We start from the raw sequence: 24,460 nt of genomic DNA, 5'->3' as shown, positions 1-24,460 counted from the left end.
AGTGAATGTTTAAGTTGGTGGTTGGGGTGCCAATCAAGTGGGCTACTTTTTCTGGATGGTGTCATGCTTCTTGAGCATTGTTGGAGCTGCACTCATCCAGGCAAGTGGAGAGCAACACCCCTGACGTGTGCCTTGGACAGGCATTGGGGAGTCAGGAGGTGAGTTACTCACTGCAGAATTCCTAGCCTCTGATGTGTTATTGTAGTCAAAGTATTTATATAGCTGGTCCAGTTCAGTTTCTAGTCAATGGTAACCCTTTGGGTGTTGATAATGGGGAAATTAACGATGGTAATGTTACTGAATGTCAAGGGGAGATGGTTAGATTTTCCTTTGTTGAACATGGTCATTTCCTGACGCTTGTGTGGCACGAATGTTATTTTCCACTTACCAGCCCAAGTCTGACTGTTGTCCAGGTCTTGCTGCATATGGACACAGACTGCTTCAGAATCAAAGGAATTGCAAACATTGTGCAGCAATCAGCGAACATCTCCACTTTTGACCTTAGGATGGAGGGAAGGTCATTGATGATGCAGCTGAAGGTGGTTGGGTTGGACATTTCCCAGAGGAACTTCTGTAGCAATGTTCTGAGACTGAGATGATTGACCTCCAACAACCACAACTATCTTCATTTGTGCTAGGTATGATTCCAACCAGTGGAGAGTTTTCCCCCGATTCCCATTGACTCCAGTTTTAATAGGGCTCTGGTGTTCCGCTTTCAAACACTGCCTTAATGTCAAGTATGGTCACTCTCACCTCATGTCTTGAATTCAGTTCTTTTGTCCATGTTTGGACTAAGGCTGTAATAAGGGCAGGAGCTGAGTGGTCCTGGCAGAACCCAAACTGAGCATCAGTCAGCAGGTTATTGCTGAGCAAGTGCTACTTGATAGCACCTTTGATGTCCCCTTCCATCACTCTACTGATGATTGAGAGTAGACTAATGGGTCAGTAATTGGTTGGGTTGGATTTGTCCTGCTATTTGTGGGCAGGGCATACCTGGGCAATTTTTCAACTTGCTGGGTAGATGCCAGTGTTGTAGCTGTATTGGAACAGCTTAGCTTAGGGCGTGACACATTTAGGAGGACAGGTCTTCAGTACTATTGCTGGAATATTGTCAGGGCCCATAGCCTTTGCAGTATCCAGCACCTTCAGCCATTTCTTGACATCACATGGAGTGAATCGAATTGGCTAAAGGTTGGCATCTGTGATGCTCGGGTTCTCAGGAGGAGGCCGAATGGATCATCTACTAGGCATTTCTAGCTGAAGATTGTTCCAAATGCTTCAGCCTTATCTTTTACACTGATGTGCTGAGCTCTACCATCATTGCGGATATCAATATTTGTGGAGCCTCCTCCTCCAGTGAGTTATTTAATTGTCTACCACCGTTCACAACTTTATCTGGCAGGAATACAGAGCTAAGACCTGATCCATTGGTTATGGAATCATTTATCTCTATCTGCTGCTTGTGCTGTTTGGCATATAAGTAGTCCTGTATTATAACCTCAATAGGTTGACACCTCATTTTTAGGTATGCCTGGTGCTGCTCCTGGCATGCCCCCCCAGCAATCTCCATTGAACCAGGAGTGATCCTTTGGCTTGATGGTAATAGTAACAAGGGGGATTTGCTGGGCCATTAGGTTGCAGATTGCGATTGAATACAGTTCTGCTGCTGCTGATGGCCTACACGGTTGCTGGTTTTGAGTTGCTAGATCTGTTTGAAGTCTAGCTGATTTAGCACAGTAGTAGTGCCACACCGCACAATGGAGGGTATCCTCAATGTGAAGATGGGACTTTTTCTCCACAAGGAGTGTGGTGCTCACTCCTGGTCATGAACAGATGCATCTGGGATAGGTAGATTGGTGAGGATGAGGTCAAGTAGGCTTTTCCCTCTTGTTGGTTCCCTCACTACCTGCCTCAGACCCAGTCTAGCAGCTATGTCCTATAGGACTTGGCCAGCTCAGTTAGTAATGGTGCTACCAAGCCACTCTTGATGGGCCTTAATGTCCCCCATCCAGAGTACATCCTGTGCCCTTGCTTCCTCCAAGTGGTGTTCAAGAGTATTGATTCATCAACTGAGAGGAGGGAGAGGGGATAGGTATGCAGTAGGTGGTAATCAGCAGGAGGTTTCCTTGCCCATGTTTGACCTGATGCCATCAGACTTCATGGGGTTGAGAGTCAATGTTGCGGACTCCCAGGACAATTCCCTCCCGTCTGTGCCCACTCTGCCACAATCTCAGATGGGTCTGTCCTACCAGAGGGAATGGTTATAGTGGTGTTTGGGATATTGTCTTTATTGTATGATTCTGCGAGTATGACTATGTCCAGCTGTTGTTTGACTTGTCTGTGGGCCTCCTAATTTTGGCACAAGCCCCCAGATGTTAGTAAGGAGGACTTTGCAGGGTCAACAGAACTGAGTTAGCCGTTCTTGTTTCCAGTGCCTAAGTTGATGACAGGTGGTCCAAGTGGTTTCATTCCTTTGTGTAGCCTTTGAGAGGCCATTTTAGGGGGCAGTTAAGAATCAACTGCATTGCTCTGGCTCTGGAATCACACGTAGGCCAGACCAGATAGGCATGGCAGTTTTCCTTCCTTAAAGGGCATAAGTGAACCAAGCGGACCATTATTACATGGTCACCATTAGACTAGCTTTTAATTCCAGATTGATTAATTGAATTGACATTCCACCAGCTGCTGTGGTGGGATTTGTACCCATGTCCTCAGAGAGCCCCTGGTCCTCTGGATTGCTCATCTGGCGACATTACCAATACACCACTGTCTCCCCAAATAAACTTTCAATTTGTTTTCTGCTTTGAGACCATAAGTCTCTGAAACTGAACTGGACTAGCTGAACTAGACTAGCATTATAAATACTGTAACTATAAGATCAGGTCAGAGGCTAGGAATCGTGCAATGAGTAACTCACCCCCTGACTCCCCAAATCCTGTCCATCATCTAAAAGGCACTAGTCAGGAGTGTGATGGAATACTCCCCACTTGCCTGGATAAGTGCAGCTCCCTTAACATTCAAGAAGCTTGAAATCATCCAGGATAAAGCAGCCTGCTTGATTGGCATTACATCCACAAGCATTCACTCCCTCCACCACTGAGGCAGAGTAGCAGCAGTGTGTACCATCTACAAATTGTACTGCAGGAATTCACCAAGGCTCTTTAGACAGCACCTTCCAAATCCATGACCACTACCACCTAGGAGACAAGGGCAGCAGATAGATGGGAACACCACCACCTGTAAGTTCCCCTCCAAGCCACTCACCATCCTGACTTGGAAGTATATTGCCGTTCCTTCACTGTCGTTGGATCAAAATCCTGGAACTCCCTTCCTAACAGCACTATGGGTGTATCTACACCACATGAACTGCAGCAGTTCAAGAAGGCAGCTCACCACCACTTCTCAAAGGCAACTAGGGATGGGCAATAAATGCTGGCCCAGCCAGCAAAGCCCACATCCCATGAATGGATAAAAAAAACACGCCTGGGATGTGACAAGCATTCCATACTATTGATAGATTTGTACTTTTGTACTGCATAAAACTGAATCCACACATTTATGTAAGTCACATTTTAAGACTATAATGAGAAATGAAAATGCACTGAGTATTGCCTTTCATATAGAAAGCAGAATGAATTAATTGCAGGTGGATAACAAAACTAACTAACAGTGCACAAATATTTAACACTCCAGACATTACATTTTCATGGCTTTAAATGTTCAACATAACTCCTATAATCTTCAAAATGCAATTAGAGCAATGCATCAGGGGATGCTGTGTATACAGAAACATAAACTATCTTTAATTCCTAGGCAATTTAGCCCAGCCAGTTACAAGGACCCTTAAGGACCCATTTGCAAAAAACTGCCACCATTTCACAGCCATTTTCTTTTTAATATATTCTATTTACTTCTGGCATGGCAATTCTAGCTTCTTGAACCCCTGCTGCTATTATCGGGTTTACATACACATGTGTTCCATTTTACAACAATAACCTTCTCTGCAAACAAGTGGGGCTGTAACATTAGGGGATATTAGTATGACCAATTATTCTTTTTTTGTACCTGTAGTTTGCTAATTTAATTTGCAGAAACAGAGAATAAAGATAAAGAGGTGCTATTTCAATCAACCTACAATTAGAGAAAACTTTGCAGGTAACAGTAGACTGTAGCCTGACAGGAAAGCAGGATAACATTCACATGCTCAATAAACAAATATTGCCTTCAATACATTTGATACCATTCAAGGACATTGCTTCCAAAATCAGATAAGAATGAATGTAAAAACTAGGCTGTAGATAACAATACCCACATCAAGCAATGAACTACAATAAACTTTGTTGTGTCTCCTAATTCCTTGTTTTTAATGCAATTGTGATGGATCCTGGTTATCTTTTCATTCTTATAAAAAAAACAGTAATACCTTTGTGTTCAAAGTAAAGCTGAATGCCAATTTTTTTACTCATATCTTGAGAGGTTAGTGAATCTATTTTGAAGTTTCTGTGTTCAGCCTTTAAGAACATATTTGGTCATAAAACCCTCAGAGCCAATTGAGGTAAATGCTACTGTGGCATTTGAGCATGGTTGTTTTGGCAGGAAACACCTGATTCTGGATTTGGGCTCTTCAAATATTTGTCAAGCCTACCCCACCAAAACAAAACCCAACTTCGTCTTGAAAATAGCCTGGTTTAGACTACAAATAAGTTGATGTTGTTCATTTCTTTTCAAGACTTTAAAATGACTAATTGCACAAAATTCCCTGAAGCAAAATGTACATTTTTTCACTTTTAATTACAATTCTACAGACAACAAAACAAATGATTAGGTCATATACATGGGATTAAGGCAAAAATTAAAATATCATAGACAAAATTTTAAAACATATTATTTGAAGAATGTACTTTTTGTCATTATGGAGAAATGTGACTTTCCATAAATATAAGCATAGTTTTTCAGAGCCAATGAGGCTGTACATTATTAATTATGGACTTATTAAATAATAAGGTGTAACTTTTTTCAAGGGTTTTTACAACAAGACTAATTGGGTAAAAGTACAAGTTTTCACCAGTTCAGTGATTTCTACTTGTTTGCAATCTGGAGGGACTTTAACCCTGTGGGGAAGCATGGAATCACTGTCAGTAACTTCTGAGTTTCCGTGTTTGATCACAAATGTGCAGACTCCAGAAGATGATGCTAGTTTAAGAGAAATAATGACAATAATTGCTGACAGTTGTACTCACCGTCATTACTACCACAAAATGCATGCTAACAATTACTGGAGCCATGCAAAATTTCTTCCAAGAGAATTTAAAGACGCATTTACGAAAAGATTTCCTTTAAGGAAATTTAAAATCCAAAATATGGCTCCTACCTTAGAAAAGAAAATGCCATGTTTTCTTTCTGTTGTGCTCCATAAATCATAAGTTTTTTACGTACATCTGACACAAAATGGCCAATAAACCACTCATGATGCTGGCTTCACATTTCCCAACTCATAAAATTAACTGTTTAACTGGTTAGAGGAGTTGAAAATGCCATTAATCCAGCTCATCACAGGATGGAGGCAAAATGTAGTGCTAGCAGAAAAATAACCTTACATTTTCATTTACTGAAATATAGGTCTGGATATTCGCCATGACAGAGTGGCTCTCCATCATGGCTAAAATGGCGGACGAGCCCAGAAATTGCAAGTCCTGCCCCTGAAATCAATACTTCTCGTTTTCACAGGGTTCAGAGACATTTCACAAATGTGTGCTTCATGGAAGAAGCAGGCCATTTAAACCATCAGCTGCCTCCAGTCAAGTCAGATGTTGGTACCTTAGGAGTATGGAACCTGAAGTGTGCAAAGTAGACCTAGTAAGAGCAGGTCTGAACTTTGTGCATTTATTTGGGTAGCCAGGGTACCCCTTTGGAGAGTTGAAGGTACTCCTTTGGAATGAACTTTAAACTTGTCTTCATTACCCCAGAATTGGTACAAACTCAATACCAATTGTCTTGCCTTAACCCAAGGGAGTAGGAGGGTGGAGCTAATGGATTCACAGGGCAATTGTTTTTGCCCCTACTAACTCATGAACCCTGGTCCCAGGAAAAACTTTGTATTTGAGAAGGGCACATTGCGCTTTGTAAGAAGGAAGATAGAAGATGGGCATGGCACCCTCGCACGTAGACGCCATAGAAGCCAGTCACCGTGAGCAGCTGGAGGGAGGGCAGTTGGTCAGGAAGAACAGGACACACATCAGGAAGGAGGACGAGGAGACTCGGGGCAAGCAAGGGTGTGGGAAGGGTATATAGACCTAAGTCGTCATATTTCAACATGTTGAGAACCAGTGCCAAAGGCGACTGAAGTTAAGCCATGAGGTGGTGATAGACAAATCTCACATGATCCAGGAACAACTCGAGCCACAATCCATTGACTCCCACCCACCACTGCACCCCCCATTCCCTGCCAGTAGTTGCAAAGGTAACCATTGCTCTCAAATGTTTTTGCCTCAGGCTCTTTGCAGGGCTCATCAGGAGACCTGTCCAGTATATCCCAGTCAGCAGCACATAGCTGCATTAAGGCTGTAACTAATATCCTATTTGCTCATGTTGGGGAGCACATCAATTTCCTTATTGATTTGGTGTCTCAGGCACAGAGACCCACAACCTTATTGCCAAATTAGCAGGCTTCCCTCAGTTGCAAGGTGTTACTGATTGCACCCATGTTGCCACAAAGGCCCCAATTCAGCGTGTGGACATCTTTGGCAACCGAAAGTCCTTTCACTCACTCAACATCCAGTTAGTTTGTGACCACAACAAGGTCTTCCTTCAAGTGTGCACAATGGTCCTTCATAGCTGCCACAACTCCATCATACTAAGGAGTTCCCAACTCCCTCTGCTATTTCACTCACCTACGCAGATCTGTGGTTTGCTTCTAGGGAACAAGGGCTGTCCCTGAAGCTAGCTAATGATCTCAAACTGAGGCATAACACAACTACATCAGAAGCCACGTCGTCACAAGGAGTACAACTGAGCAGGCCAATGGCATTTTAAAAATGCACTCGGGTGCCTTGCTCGCTCAGGTGGAACTCTGCAATGAGCTCCAGTAAGGGTATCAAGAATAGTAGTGATATGTCACATGCTGCACAACATTGTTGTTGATTGCTTACAAATCGATGATGATGAGGCCATGGGCAGAGCTCCGCCCCCCTGAGGAGGAGGAAGATGAGGAGGAGGAGGAAGCTTCTGTCTATTCTGACGATTCAGAACCGGATTAGGAGGCTGCCAATGGCAGAGCAGCTGGGAGGCATGGATATGTAGCCAGGACTGACTCTGTGCAGAATGGGATCATCGTCAGGTGTGTCCTTGTGCAAAATATATTCTCATAAGGACTTCAGATCTCACAATTTCCATCAGCCAGTCCCTGGTGAGCAACTTCAGCCTAAAGAAACTTGTACATTGACTCCACAATTATTCAAGAGACTGTTCATTCCCCACAATGAAGAGAATCAACATCAATGAGTTTGACTCAGTCACATTCAAAATTGCTGCAACTCTCACCATCATAACCATGGACCTCCTTATATTGCAAACACACGTGGTAATAAGTCCTTCACAACCTGGTCCCCTCACATGGACACCAACGCCTGTAAATGAGGCAACAAAGCCACCGCCTTGTCCATAATCAATCTAAGCCCACAATGCTGCGAGCGACATGACTTAAAACCGTAAACCCTATACATGCTGATAGGGTCGTCTGTTCCAGGATATATGCAGATAAAGCATATCGTGAATGATGAGATCACAACTATGCAACATTGGCTTCTCAAAATTACTTGTGCACCTTCCATTCCAGCTAATAGTCCAGCTTCTGAAGTGGGTGCCACGTGCAACATTCCAGGCTTCCATGTATCTCTGCTTCCCACACAAAGCACATTCTGCGACACCTGGAAGACAAATGCAGCTAAAGTAGTGGGGTTAACAGATGAGCACTATTACCTGGAGGATACATGGCCTCTCGAGCTGCGATGTCTGCACCTTAGCCAATGTGTAACACTGCCGTGCAAATGAATATTATTGAATTTTTAACACCTGTGCCAGTGTGCTTTTTAGAGAGATATCTTAACAAAGAAACAACTTTAAACCTCGAAGCTTGTATATCTTTGTATCTTCTTTATTCACCAGTTGCAGAAGAAATTCAAGTTGACTCAGAACACTGTGAATCAGTCTTCATGAACAACACTCCATCTCTATGACTACAGGAGGACATTGTAGATCTTTCATTTCTCTTCAAGGAGCAGCTAGAAAAGGCGGGAGACAGGTGCACCAAGGGTGAAGGTGACCAGCTGCAAGATGACATTCTCGACTGAATTTGCTGTTTCAGGAAAGCGTGGAAGAAGACAATAACCAAGATGCCATTGAGATCAATGATTTCTCGCAGGAGGAGATTCTGAGCCTTGCTTAACTTTTTCAGTGCAGTGTAGATGGTGACAATGATAGTCCCGATACCTCTGCTGAGGGGGTCAGCATATTATCAAAGAAGGTGATAAAGATTCAAATCCATCCATTCATTCTGCTGAAGACACCAACCTGATGCAACAACTCTTATGTTCAATGAAGGATCGAGACCAGAGGTTCTTATTATTGCCACTGTAATCACTGTAGAACAATTCCCTGCTATCATTGAACCTGAAGTTAAATCTGGAGATCAAAAAACCACAGAGGTGCCCGCAACAGATCTCACTAACACCATAGGTGTACAAGAAAGTATCATTTCTCTGCCTCTGCATGTTTTTTTCACTGCTAATGCTGGTCACAGTATACATTCTGATGAAGTTCCAGAGATATTCAGGCCTGCTGAGGAGCAAACTCACACTGATGAGAATGTGCAAGTTGAGCCACTACCTACAGAAAATGTAATTCCTACATTGTTAGCAGGATAATCATCACTTCAGAATATTCTTCAACCTTCTCTTCATCAATCTACTTTGTTCTTGGATGAGGCATTACATAATACTTTGTTCATTGCAGCAGTAGAAGTTTGTAGACCCTCTGCAGCTGTACAAATCTTCACAGGAGCTGAACGAGCTTTATTCTTGCAAGCAAGAGCAGCTGGCAGCCCAAACTTCCCCCAGACAGTGAAGAAGAAGGAAAAGAAAAAAGAGAAAAAAAGAAAATCTCTATCCATTGCTTTTATACTGCAGACCAGAAGTAGCAAACCATCTGCAGAGGTTGGTGTCTTCCAAGGAGAAAATTATGGAGAGTCAAAGTGAGTAGAGAACATATTTGGAGATTGATGCCACAAAAATGTGATGGCGGGGTTGGATAGCAGGAGTATAATAAAAATGTAAGTTATGGGTAGAATGAAAGTCTCGGGAGGTGGAGGTGTAATGTGAAGCATTGATAGCTATTATGTTAATAGCCAGAGCGCATCATCAATGATGTCAGGTGATATCATATCACATATAACTGGAACCTGAGGGAAGAAGGTTCTAATGGAATCCTGCTGAAGTCCGTCTCTGTAAATAGTGTAAATAGTCAATAAATGTTCATTAGCTTGCAACAGCATGGTTTCCAATTCTCTTCTATCGATGACACCCAAAGCCTAGCCATGAAATTAATACAGTCAGAGCTGAGCTTTGAGCAGCCGGGACAATGTGGAGCTCATGACTGTGATGGACTCTTCCATTCACAGTCCAAGAGGTCCCACTGCTTCAGGGAACTCCACCGGATGTCCACAAATCTGCTGCTGACTTCTAAATACTTTCCCCTCAGGAGGTTCCACATCCTTGCCTACTGGAACATCATCATGACTTTCCTACCTCCTCCAAGGGGGACTGTGCACAGATAACTCTGACTCTGACACCTCCTCCTGCACTCTGGCACTGTGTCCCATGTACCATTGACTCTACACTCATGTGGCATCTCTCTGATGTGCTGGTATCTGAGTTGGTGGAGTGTGGACTAGTAAGATGTGATGCTACATTCTCGGACATCTGTTCCTCCTCTTGATGTCCAAGGGATGAGATATCCTGGGGAGCAGGGGTGGGGGGAGCAGTACAGGGACTTGTGTGGGACACAATGTAAGATATTTAGGTATAGTCCTTCACATTATGAAAACACACTCTGATGCATTCCATTGTCTTTAACCAAGTGTGCACTGCCCTTTTGATGCAACCCCATTGTCACACTCCATTCACGCCAACATCCCCTTTTGACGCAACCCCATTGTCACACTCCCATTCACGCCAACATCCCCTTATGCTAAGTGAAGTGACAGCATGACCTCCTCCATTATCGTTATATGCCAAGGTGATTTCAACTCCACATTTATTACCTGCCATTGGTGATTCACTATCACTGACAGACAGCTGTTCAGGCATCCTGGCAATCTCCACGACCATCTATTCAGTCAAGCGAATTGCTCTCAGCCAGGCTGACTTACCACCAATCCAGGTCACCTCCTTCTTGTTCTTTGCCCTTTCTGACTGCAATAACAATATGAATTTATGTTAACCTGATATATTGTGCATGCAGTGATATTTCTCTTCACTGTGCTTGTGCATCACCGTGCTCATTCACATCCATTCTGTGCACACCTGCATGAGCAGTCTACACATACAAGCCTCAGTGGGTAGGCAGAGGTATGTGCCAGGCCTCACACCTTAGCTACAGCATGCAGATATTACCTTTCCATTAGACCTCTGTGTTGATAAACCTTGACGGAAGTAGGTCACTGAATCCAGGAACGCTCATGCTTTCCTGCTCACCACAGCCACAATTTGTATCCAGCATTTCTTGGTTATACAGGAAGATTTTGATGGCCAACAGGGTATAGGGCAGATCTCTTTGTCCGTACCTCTTCTACTGATTACTTGAACGTCCTGATCAGAGAAGAGTGGGGCAGCTGCACACATCCCTTCCCCTACAGCTTCTCTGTGTATCATTCTGTCAATCAAAATGTAAAGTGAAAAGGGTCATGAGCACTTCAGATTACAATGCTCACTTGTGTGTGCTTAAATGCACTAACCATTTTCTGCACATCATCAATGAATACTGTTAACGGTGTGGTGCAGAAAGTGGCTCTGGACAAGTGCTTGGTGCCATGTACATTGTGGCTTTGACTCCAAGGTGGCATGCTGTGCTCCGAGACCAATGACATCCTTACTGGTTTCCACCTTCTTAGTCACACTGTTATGCCAAGACAGTGTGCAAATGTGAAGAACCTGGTCAAGAGTCAAATGTGGGTGCATCCTGATAGTTGGTGGGAAGAGGGCAAGTGCATGGGATAATAAGCATTGGATCGTTTATCATTCATCCACTGAGTCTTGGCAGCTAACTACAACACCACAGAATATCTGTACCAGGGCAGGTGTTTTGCTAAAATGTCAACAACTGATTACAGGCTCAACTGAAATATGGATAAAGGAAATGCTGATATCAAACTCTAGTTAAATAATAACGATAATTTCCCGATGTTTTTAACTCGGGTAATTAAGACATATAATAAACCATGTTGCTTTTCCTGGTAAGAAGAAAGAGAATAACAAATTTAAGTTTAAAAATGTTAATGAGCTCGATTTCAAATTAATTGGAAGGAATTTGAGCAATAGATTTGTACTAAATCATATTTCTTCATTTTAATCTGAAGCATTAAACAATAAAATAGGTACCATTGCTGGGAAAGAATTGTTCTGATGTATCCGGCTCACTAAATGAGAAATGTAGAGTTCAGTTTTCTTTTCTGGAACAATTTGACTTCAACAAGCCATGCCACTTGTACTTAAACTGTTTACTTAAAATGCTTAGAGGGGGAAAATATAATTGTACACCAAGTGGATGGATGAGAAGTCTATCTGAAGTGAAAGAGTGAAATTCCTCCCATTGCCTCCCAAATCCACGCCCATCTCTCTAATAACTATATTTTTGAATCCCCCCAATCGGGTTTCTGCACCACCATAGTACTAAAACAGTCCTTATCAATGTCACAAAAGGCATCCTGTGTGACTGTGGCCTTGGTAAACTATCCCTCCTCAACTTCTTAAGTCGTTTGCAATGTTTGACATGGCTGGCTACACCATCCTCCTCCAATGCTCTCCTCAGTCATTCAGCTGAATGGGGCTGAACATGCCTGGTTCCATTCTTCTCCATCCAGTCATTTCTCTTTCTCTTCCCACACCATTACCTTTGCATCCCCCAAAGATCTATTCTCTAATCTCTCGTATTTCTCATTGTCATGCTGTGCACTTAGTACTATCATCCGAAAACTTGATATCGGGTTCCACATATACACCGAAGGCACCCAGCTCTACCTCACCATCACCAGCATTTCTCTCGCTCTAAATCCCTCCACTATCTCTGCTTTGTCATACTACTTGTTAGACACCCAATCCTGGATGAGCAGCAATTTCCTCCAACTAAATATTGAGCAGTCTGAAACCATTGTTTTCAGTCACCAACATAAACTCCACCCCCCGCCCCCCCCCACCCCCCTCCCCCCCACCCCGCAGCCCATGAAGCCATTCCTCTCTCTGGTCACTGCCTGAGGCTGAAAATGACAGGTTATCAAGATTGAGAACAATGTTATCCTGAGATAAGCTTTCAATCACACATCTGCTCTATCACCAAGAGTACCTACTTCCACAACATCATCTATCTCCATTCCTCTTTCAGCTCATTTGCAGCTGAAACTTTCAACCATATGTTACCTCCAGGCTTGATTATGCCAATGCTGTACTGGCCAACCTCCCATCTTCCTTTCTCCATAAACTTAAACTCATTGAAAACTCAGCTGCCTATATCCTAGCCCGCATCAAGTCCCATTCACCCATCAACCTTGTGCTTGCTGACCTATGTTGGCTCCAAGTTCAGCAATGCCTTGGCTTTAAAGCTTTTGCCCTTTTTTTCAAATCAGTCCATGGCTTTACCCTCTTCCTATCTCTGTAACCTCTCTGCCTTGCAGTCCTCGGAGATTTCTGTGCTCCTCCAATTCTGCTCACTTGCGCATTCCCAATCTTAATCATTCCATCACTGCTAGCTATACTTTCAGCTTACCTGAACCCCAAGCTCTGGAATCCCCCTTCTAAGCTTTTCTACTTATCTATCCACCTTTAAATGTTCTTTAAAGCCAACCTACGCCTCTCCTAATTTCTCAGTACCTAATTTTGTTTAGCAACACTTCTGATTCAGTTTACTATGTTGAACATGCTATATAAATGCAAGTTGTTGTTAAGTAACATGAAATATTTTAAATTAAAAAGATTAATCTTGTTGGGAATGGGAGCATTGAAAGATAACAATTGGAAAGCTTTTCAATGACAGGATGAAAATATGTTATGGAACAGCGGATGGTAAATGCTGAGCTGTTCAAATCCCAGAAGGAAACTTGAAACAACGGCCATAACTATTTTACAATTTGTATTTATTTTGAGATGCTTGCCTTGAATTCAGTAGTAATAAGATGACCGAGTCTTATAGGTTTCTTACAAAAGTAAATTCAACCTTTATTAATAAAAACATGATTTTAAGCACATACATAGGTTTACAAATTACTACTACGATAACCCCTAGCTCCCCTAGTTAATCTAATTCCCAGTTATACGTCTGCTAAGGCAACAGTAAAACACAAAGATTTAAAAAAACTCAGGCAAAGTACCACAATAACCTGAACTGTCAAATTTAGAATGTGTTTTCTTCACTTCAGTTTGTGTAGACAGCAACTTGAGGCTTAGAGGCTGGAGGGTTTCACACTTGTTAGATCTTAGAATTCCTTCTTCCCTTACACATAACGTCATCTCCTTTATAAATGTTTCTCCCTTAATGTAATTCCCATTGTTTTGATATCTTTTCAATTCTACATTGTTAATAATAAAAATCTTTCAAAGTACCAATTTTATCAGTAAGCAAACACACTGTTTGGTTTAGTCTCTGTTGGCTAGGTGTAACACCTTACCACTTCTTTGAAATTCATGACTCAGATTTATCTAATAATTACACTTTTCCTTTTACACCTCACATTTTAAAGCTTCAACCATGTTTACTTATATAGCATTTCAACCCTAGCTTCTCTTCAGACGTATCAAAACCTTCATACCAGCTTTCTTTAATTCAATTAACACACACAGACATGCATTACTCCTACTTTACAATAAATTCCAATAACATTATGAAAATTATTATATTTTCCTGACAAAATGTCATTGCAGTCAATTATCAAATACATTATCCAATGTCAGCTTCTAACATTCACAGACAAATTAAAACCAAATCTTTTTTTTTCAGTACAAAAGCAGAAAATGTTGGAAAAACTCAACAGGTCTAGCGAGATCTGTGGAGAGAGAAACAGAGTTAACATTTGAAGTCTGTATGACCCTTCTTCAGAGCTGAAGAAACTTCATAGGGACTCGAAATGTTAACTCTTTTTCTCTCTCCACAGATGCTGTTAGACCTGCTGAGTTTTTCCAGCGTTTTCTGTTTTTGTTTCAGATTTTCCAGCATCTGCATTATTTTGCCTTTACCTTTTTTTTAGTGTGTGTCCTATCAAAGCTGCCATGTCAAATATATCGGTAATTTTTCTTTAAAAAGTGTTTTGGGAATGTTGTGTTCTATCTAAATGTACAAAGGTGATCTTATATGGGGTTTGCTTAAGTAAATAACCCAGACAGAAGAAGAACCAGCAGAGAGCAAAATTTTCCACCTCTCATTGGATCTTCCAAATTTGGTCAGGGGATTAAGTGGGGGTGGGGAGCAGTGGTTAGTTAATCGGCCAACGGGATGCACCATGTCCAATCAAATTCCGTGGAAAGAAAAGTCAGATGAGGTTTGTAATGGGCAGCCATTTTCAGAATCTAGAAGGTTTAAAGTTGGTCCTTTGTTAAGAAATCTCTGTACAAAGTACATTGGCATAGGCATAAAAAATTCACATATTCTGGCTTGAAGATAGTTCTCATTGAAAATCCTTTGGACAGGTGCTGGTTCTAGTTGATTGACAGGGAATCAATGGTTATGGGGGTCAGGCAAGAAAATGCCATTAAGGCCACAATCAGATCAGCCATGATCTTATTGAGTGGCAGCACAGATTCAATGGGCTGAATGGACTACTCCTGTTCTTATTTCTTATGTTCTTATATAGGTGTGTAAAATTGGGATATGCAGATGTTACCCATGTAACCAAAGACAAGAGAAAATTCATTTTCCTCCAATACTAATTTTGGTTAAAAAAAATTGACAAAAAGTATAGAAACCTCCATTAAAATTGCACCTACATTCTTCTTTTGCATTAATGAAAGGGAGAAAATACATCACAACCAATTATTCATTCTCCTCAACAAAGACTGGAATGTTCTCAGCATATAAATGTACAGATTGAGAAAAGACAAATATGCATCCAAACAAATATAAATAGCTTCTCCAATTTATGAATGATCAAATTAAGATGATATTTGAAAATTAACAAGGGACATAATGACATAATGATTACAATGAAACATTGGCCCAGAACTTCCGATCTCCGGGGCAGGTTTATACCCCGGAGGGACCACAGAGGCAGCCCCTGGAAGTCCCCATGTAAGAAATGCATTGGAACTGCTCAAGAAGTTTAAACTTCAGATGGGCAATTACTCTGTACCTGGAACCCTCCGAAACTCTGATTTAAATCAGAGACTTCTGATGGTTCCGACTCTGAGCAAAATAGTTACTCAGGAACAGTTAGAAGGATCAAAACCATTTCTAACACCTCGGTAACTATACTTGTGACCCCCGCACCCCCACTCCCTGACTCCCGACTACCCCCACCACTTCGATTAACACCACACCCCTCACCCCAACTACCCTCCCAAATGAGCAAACTAACCCCGATTGTATATGTAACAGACATTAAATGAATGAATTCAACTCTTAAGGGAGTTCTGGGTAATTAAGGGGTATCTTCTCAGAACAGAAGATCAGAAACTAATTCCTGTGATGGCTTCATGGATAAGTATGCCCTCCAGTTTGATAATAAACAGTGCAGGCCTGGAAAACAACTGTTTTGGTTTCTCTTCTGTCTGGAGTTAGTTGATCTCAGTAGAGATGATGCTAAAATTACCTCAGTGTCTATGAGGGGAAATGAGCCAGCCGTAGCTTCCCTCCTAATTGCTATCTGGTGTTCTGCTGGAAAATGTTTGTACTTGGAACTGGAGTGAGATCAGGATCAGGCTAAGGTGTGACAATCTCTCTAGGTCAGATAAACATCCACTAGCATGGGTCACGAATAAAGAATAAAGACTCTGGTGAAAAACCAGAGGGCTATTGATGGCAGTGAAGCAAACCTCAATATGAATCCAAGCTTTCAGGAAAAGTGGACAGAAAAATGTGAACCTTCAAAATTCTGGGGAGGATGTGTATCATCTTTGGTATCTATAAATTCAGGTACTTTGTGTTGAAGTCTGTTTTCTATACAGAAACATAAATGAATCTTTCCCACTCTATGGGCAGAATCGTCCCAGATTTGCACTAAGTGCAGTTGCGGGCAGGTAAAGAGATGTTTTACTGGCCAGCTGCGATGGCGGGTTTTCACGCCATATTGTCCCAGACCCACCGCATTACTTATGTATTCCCAGGAAACACGCCATTTTGATAGCAGGCGGCTCTCATTCACTTGCCATGCCATTACCTCGCTGCTTCATCATGCCAGGCGCTATATTTAAAATCCAGATATACGCACACATCTCAGTGCTTCCAACCCAGGGCAATTGCAGGGAAGATGGCCACGGGAAAAAAAAGACTGCAGCCCCCAGCTTTAGTGATGCATCACTGGAATGCCTTTTGGATGCTGTGGAGCTTGCCTCCATGTCCTCTACCTCCTGCTCTGGCCACAGGATGGGCAGCAGCGTGACCAACCAGGCTTGGGTGGCGGTGGCAGTGGTGATCAGTGCCAATGCTGCACAGAAGAGGTTGGCCATCAAATGCAGATAGAGGATGAATGAGAGCCGAGTGAAGTGCAGCCCGCCAAGTGCATGTCGCTTTTGAGCTGTTGTGAAGCACAGCGTGTTTTCCCGCTGACGTGGGCGAACGATCCAGCAGGGTGGGACGATTCAGGCAGGCTGGCCTAATAATGATATGCATATGTCTTACAATGAGGTTCCCGACGTCCGGTGGTGGGAAACACGGCCTGCCATCAGTGGGCTGAGCGGATGATCTCAATCTGGTTTCATGCTGCCGTGAACCCAATCGCGTCATATTGTCCGCTCACGCCACCGAACACGCCTGACACCATCTATATCCTCCTATATTCTAATGCTATCTTCCTCACTATTTACCACCCCATCAATTTTCATGCCATCTGCAAACTTACTGATCAACCCTCCTACGTTCAAGTCTAAATTGTAAATATGTCACAAACAGCAAGGGATCCAACACCGATCCCTGTGGAACCCCACTGGACACAGGCATCCAGTCACAAAAACACACCTCGACCCTTACCCTCTGCTTCCTGCCACTCAGCCAATTCTGGATCCAATTTGCCAAATTGCCTTGGACCCCATGGGATCTTACCTTCGTTATCGGTCTACCATGCTGGACCCTATCAAAAGCCTTGCTGAAGTACAATTAGATTATGTCAAATGCATTGCCCTCATCTACACGCCTAATCATCTCTTCGAAAAAAACAATCAAATTGGCCAGACACGACCTCCCTTAACAAAACCATGCTGACTGTCCTTGATTAATCCCTGCCTCTCCAAGTGTAGATTAATTCTGTCCCTTAGAATTGCTTCCAATAGTTTCCCCACCACTGAGGTTAGACTGACTCGCCTGTAGTTCCCTGGTTTATTCCTTCCTCCTCTCTTGAATAACAGTACCACATTGGCTGTCCTCCAGTCCTCTGGCACCTCTCCTATGGCCAGAAAGGTATTGAAAATTATTGCCAGCGCCCCTGCTATCTCCTCCCTTGTCTCACTCAACAGCCTGGGATACATTTCATCCAGGCCTGGAGATTTATCTATTTTTAAGCCTGCCAGACCACTTAGAACCTCCCCCTTTCTATGCTAATATCTTTAATTATATCATTGTCCTTCTGCCTGATCTCCAGACCCACGTTGTTCCTCTCACTTGTGAACACCAACACAAAGTATTCATTTAGAACCCTACCTTGTCTTCCGGCTCCACACATAAATTATCACTATGGTCCTTAATGGGCCCTACTCTTTCCCTAGTTATCCTCTTACTCTTATTGCACTTGCAAAATAACTTTGGATTTTCCAATATTTTTTCATGCCCCCTTTTTGCCCTCCTAATTTCTTTTTTAAGTTCCCCCTACACATTCCATTACCCTCTATGGCTGTTTTGAGCCCTCGGTGTCTGCCATAAGCCTCCCTTTTTCTCTTTATCCAATCCTGTATATCCCTCGACATCCAGGGTTCCCTGGATTTGTTGGTCCCACCCTTTACCGCAATGTGTTGGCCCTGTACTGTCCCTATTTCCTTCTTGAACGAGTCCCACTGCTCTGACGCAGATTTACCTAAAGGTAGCGGCCCCCAGTCCACTCTGGCAGAATCATATCTGATGTTATTAAGATCGGCCTTCCCCCAATTTAGAACTCTGTTTTCTGGCCCATCCTTGACCTTTTCCATTACAATCTTGAATCTAACGAAGTTATGATCACTATCTGCAAAATGCTCCCTCACTGATACCTTTACCACTTGCCTGGCTTCATTACCTAAAATTAAGACCAGGACCGCCCCCTCTCTTGTAGGACTTTCCACGTACTGGATTAAAAAACTCTCCTGGATGCATTTTAAGAATTCTGCTCCCTCTAAACCTATCACACTATGACTAACCCAGTTAATGTTGGGGAAGTTGAAATTCCCCACTATTACTATCCTATTATTTTTACACTTCTCTGAAATTTGCCTACATATCTGCTCTTCTATTTCTCTCTGACTGTTTGGGGGCCTATAGTACCCTCCCAGCAATGTGATTGCTCCTTTTTGTTTTTAAGTTCTACCCATAAGGCTTAATTTGAGGAGCCTTCTAAGATGTCATCCCTCCTTACTGCTGTAATTGATTCCTTGATCAATATTGCAATACACCCTCCTCTATTACTTCCTTCCTTATTTCGCCTGAAGACCCTATATCCTGGAATGTTGAGCTGCCAATCCTGCCTCTCTCTCAACCATTGTCTCTGAGGCAGCAATGACATCATACTTCCATGTGTTAATTTGTGCCCTCAACTCATCTGCCTTATTCGTCAGACTCCTTGCATTAAAATAAATACCATCCAACCTTGCCAAACTCCCTTGTGCCTTAACTGGCCTTTAATTTCTATGCCTTACAGACTCACTTGTTCTCTCTTCTAATTTTGGCTGTGCATCTCCCCTTGCTGAGCCTCCTTTCAGGATCCCATTCCCCTGCCAAGTTAGTTTAAACCCTCCCCAACAGCACCAGCAAAACTCTCCAGAAGGATGTTGTTCTGATTCTGGTTCAGAATGTAACCCGTCCACCTTGTACAGGCCCCACTGCCCCCAGAAGCAGTCCCGATGTTCCAGAAATCTAACGCCCTCTCTTCTGTGCCATCTCTCTCGCCACTCATTCATCTGGACTAACCTCCTACTTCTATACTCACTAGCATGTGGCACTGGAAGTAACCCAGAGATTACTACCTTTGAGGTCCTGTTTTTAATATGTTTCCTAGCTCCCTAAATTCTGCTTGCAGGACTTCATCCCTCTTTTTACCTATGTTGTTGGTACTAATATGTACCGCGATCTCTGTCTGTTTGCCCTCCCCCTCTAGAATGCCCTGCAGCCGTTCACTGACATCCTTGACCCTGGCACCAGGGGGCCAACATACCAACCTGGAGTCATGTCTATGGCCGCAGAAATTCTTGTCTGTTCCACTTACTATTGAGTCTCCTACCATTATTGCTCTTCCGCTCTTTTTCCTCCTCCCGTGTAGCTGAGCCACTCACAGTGCCATGAGAGTGGCTGCACTCCCCAGAGGAACCATCACTCTCAACGTTTTCCAACACAGAAAAAGGCATCTCGAGCAAGATGCACCCTGGGGATTTCCTGACTACCTGCCTGACACCTTTATTCTGACTGATGGTCACCTATTCCCTCTCTGTCTGCAATCCCGTAAGCTGTGGGGTGACCACATCTAAAAATGTGCTATCCACAAAACTCTCAGCCTTGTGGATGCACCTCAGTGCCTCCAGCTGCTGCTCAAGCTCTTAAACTCTGAACTCAAGTAGCTGCAGCTGGTGGCATTTTCTGCACACGTGGTTGGTCAGAGTGCAAGGAGCATCTAGGACTTCCCACATGCTGCAGGTGGTACATAACATGGGACTGAGCTGCCCTGTCATGCCTCTAGTTGAAAAAACTAGATTAGATATAAAGAGAGCTGGAGAGGCCTGGAGAGCTTAAGGTAAAAGATTAAATATAAACAACAAACTTTAAAAATGAATTAAACATGATTTTTTATTACTTTAAAAAGCATCCAAATTTTAAATGTTAATTTGAGGGAATGCCACTCCATACTTGTAAAAATAGTTTTTTCATGACCGGAGAGTTTGTTCAGTAATAATTATTATACAGTACACTATTGAAATCTCAGTTATATGTCAGTCAACAAGGTTTAACATTTTCAATAGATTTTACTACAAGAGTTGTGTGGAAAAAGTTGAAGTTCACATTAAATCACTGATTCTGTATTGATTGAATCAAGAAAGATTGTATCATTGCACCCTGTGGAGGAATAGGGTATCAATGATAGCGAATTCCAGATTTCTGCATTCAGTTGCATATGTGCGGATGCCAGATGTTGCTGTCAGTTTAACATAATGACTCTGACACTGACAGTTTCGCCGTAATTATAACTGCAAATTCCAGGAATAGTTCAGCATTAATTTTTGCAAAAGATTCTTTCTTGATGAATTCTAAGATCACAAAGTTCAAGTCGGTGTTCCATCTTTGCATTTCCTGTCAGTATGTTTTACATAAAGCTTTTGATTAATAGAATTTTAGAAGCACTTACCAATGGAAGTAAGTTTTGGAATTCTAATGACTGACAGTCTAATAATGAATGGAAACTTGAGAATGTGAATATGCGGTTCAGACTAGTGATATTGGCACAGTACGACAAATTTAGTAATGTGCTAAGAATATCAAAGACTTGGTGGGAGATGTTTGTTGGCTAATCTCTCATGTTTATGAGTACTGTGAACTCTAGAGTTCTATGTCTGAGACTTTAAAAACAACATTAATTGTTCAAAAATCACATATTGGAATAAGTAATTTTAATATTATCTGTTTATACTGTATCTATGTGGTGCAGACTAGAATGCAATGTTTATTTTGGTACATTATTTTGTAGTCACATGGCCAAGAGTGAGATGGTATCCCCACACCAGAACACAACTAATGCCTTCTGCAGCTGACCATCAGGATGCACTAGGAATCACAAAGGGATCATTCTCCCTATTGCAAGATTCTGTTGAAGACCCCCCTTAGCTCAATATGGCTCAGATTGTAAACTGAAAAAAGCCATAATGGGACCTAAGTACATCGATTAATCCATGACCCTTATTTTTGGTGCTCTGGAGTTTGGTGCTATCTTGTTATTAGCAGTATGGCTTGTTTTTCAAAGAGTGCAACAACATACAATTTAGGTGCAAAGCCAGTTTCCACTTGCTAACAATCTGCCAGCTGGATGCATGGCATCTTGGAAGCCAAAGAAGTTGAAATATATATAACTAAAAATACTTTGCACTATTTAACCCCTGATAAGGCAATGAGGATGTGTACATTTCTATTTCTTGCTGGTCAAGTGAATTGCACCTCTTTTTTCAGAGTCTGAATATTGTCATGTTCCTGAGCCTTAAGGAATCTTTGTACACTGGCCTGGTTCTGGGAATTCTTCAGTTTCTAAATAAATGACTCTTCAAGTTTTCACAATCAAACCAATACTCGGAAACATCTGAATGCTCATTGGTAGTAAGTAGAATGAGCATTTAAATCTGGGCCCATGTTTTATTTTTCAACTATAAATAAAAGAATGTAGGAACAAGTAATTGTTCATTAGGTCTTGAATGCCTCCAAGGAAACAGTTCCAGCTTCTCCAGTCTATCTTCATAATTGAAGTTCCTCATTTCAGGAATCATTCTCATGAATCTTTTCTGCATTCTCTCCAACACCTTCATATCTTTCCTAAAATGTGGTGCCCAGAACTGGACATTATACTCCAGCAGACGCTGAACCAAGGTCTTATAAGGTCAACATAGCCTGCTTGCCCTTGTACTCTATGCCCCTATTAATAGAGCCTAGGATACTTTATGCTTTGTTAACCATTCTCTCAACCTGTCCTGCCAGCTTCAATGATTTATGTACATTTACACCCATGTCCCTCTGCCACTGCACCCCCTTTAGATTTGTACCCTTGTCTCTCCATGTTCTACCAACTAAAATGAATCACTTCACATTTCTCCACATTGAAGTTCATCTGCCACCTGTCCTCCCATTTCACCAACTTGTCTATGTCCTTTTGAAGTTCTACGTTCTCCTCCTCACAGGTCATAATGCTTCCGATTTTCATATCATCTGCAAATTTTGAAATTATGACCCGGGAAGATTATTACTGGTTAAATACAACTCAAACTCCCTTTGGCTATTCTCAGTACTATAGAAAGATAAAAAGTAAACCATTACAAAAGCATTTTTGCTACAGCAAATAATCAGTGGATACAGCTGAGATGGAGCAGTTATTAATATTGGCAAACTAAGTTGTGCTGTAAGTTGCCATTTTGTAGACAAAACAACAAATCGACATTTTATACTTTTAAAGTAATAATGAATATGATCATGATGCTTCATCACTAGCTTAACACCTTTTCATTCAAGCTAGCATAAGTTTTTAATAAGCCTATAGTTTGTATATAAGTTTCTCAGGAATCGAACTTCCCTGTAAAAGCCCCTATCTTTAAAAAAGATCAATTAAAGATGCATTTTTCTGAAATAGTTCTGAAAACAGTTAATACTTTCTGTACACATTCTGCAAATGTAATCTGATTAACAACTACAGAAAATTGCGTCTTAGCAGATCGGCGAAATCTCTCTGAGCAAGTGCCAAAGTCTATTAATCAGTGCACAAAAGAGTTTTTTTTTAAACTAATGTAAGATTAGACTCCCATTATGGTATTGAATGATATTTTTTCTAGTTAAATGATTGATTAGAATATCACAAGCTAACAAAATAATGTACAGGATGTTTGTAAAATGTCCATAATTCAAATTAAGATCTATTTGATTTAAGTTGTTTCAAATGTACCTTTTTGGTTTGGAACTGTTGGAGAAGAGCTCAAGATCGGCTGATTACTCTGCTAACCGTTTGTACACACACCTTAGATAGTAAACTGTAAATATGCTGAAGTGTCAGATAGAGATCACCAAGTAATATTGTGATGTTGTGGATTTAATCTAGAGGGCCCTCAAATTATCCATTTTTAAGGAGATGTTGATGGTTATCAATCACAAATAATGAGTGAGTGTGTGGGTGACATTGTGCAACACAACTTTGTTGGTGGAAATGATAAAAGAAACAGTCAATCATAATGCACCTGCATTAATAAATGTTCTTTCAGACTTCTCAGGCAGCTATTGAGCAACATAACTGCTGTAAATGATAAGCATTTTGTTATTCCTGTTTGGTGTGCAGAATAGTGGCTTAGCTTCAAATTAAAAAAAATGCTTGTCCACAAACTTGATATGGATCATGTCATAGAGAATCTTAAAGATTTTTTTTGGCGAGACAGAGCAGCCACAGGCATGCTCTAGATGTGAAAAGCTTGGCAATACCTCATAGAAGGTGAACTTGACTGTTGTTATAAGCTGGAAGACAATCGGGAAGAAGCTTGACTCTGCAGGAAAAGCAAAAATATTACTGTCTGAAATTTCCTTACAGGACATATTTGAGTTCTGTCACTGAGCACCCTAAAGAGGCAGTCAGCCTTTCAGTGAGCGTGTCTTTTTGTCAAAAACCCTCACATGAGGATTAAGCAGTGATGAGCAAGCCTGCTACAAGACCTTGGGCTAGGGTGTCTAGAGCATCAATGGGCCTGATACATTATAAAGTGCCTTATATAGATAATCCCTCTAAACTGGAGGCAAATTTTTGTGATTCAGCCTAATGAGGAAATTCTACATTGTAGTTAGAATTGCTCATGTTTGTGTCAGAACCACACGCTTGGCTATGTATATTTGATGGTGACCATGACTGGGCTGCAGAAAGACAAACAGTGGCCCAGCAGAGCAAAGACACCAATAATTCATGGGTGTCCATTTGGAAAAGAAGCTTGACTTCTACTGAAGTGTTAAATATTGCATGTGCTGCCTCAGAAATGTTTAGCAAAGCTAGCAGTTGCTACCAAAACTGGCCAGCACAATGATTTTTTTTTTGATTTTTGTCTTCCTCCTTCAGAGTATGTTCCATCTTTAGTCAATAAACTGATTTTCT

General features: G+C 41.8%; 1 protein-coding gene across 2 annotated transcripts in view; it reads left to right on the top strand.

Annotated features, from left to right (window-relative positions):
* Positions 1-24,460, top strand: part of LOC121281732 (leucine-rich repeat-containing G-protein coupled receptor 6) — a 265,429-nt gene that overhangs the window by 153,664 nt on the left and 87,305 nt on the right. The gene's annotated exons all lie outside the window — the stretch shown is intronic.

This window comes from Carcharodon carcharias, chromosome 9, assembly GCF_017639515.1.
Source record: "Carcharodon carcharias isolate sCarCar2 chromosome 9, sCarCar2.pri, whole genome shotgun sequence".
In the NCBI taxonomy this organism is placed as follows: domain Eukaryota; kingdom Metazoa; phylum Chordata; class Chondrichthyes; order Lamniformes; family Lamnidae; genus Carcharodon; species Carcharodon carcharias.
The sequence above is the reverse complement of the archived record's forward strand: the minus strand, read 5'-3'. Positions and strand labels throughout refer to the sequence as shown.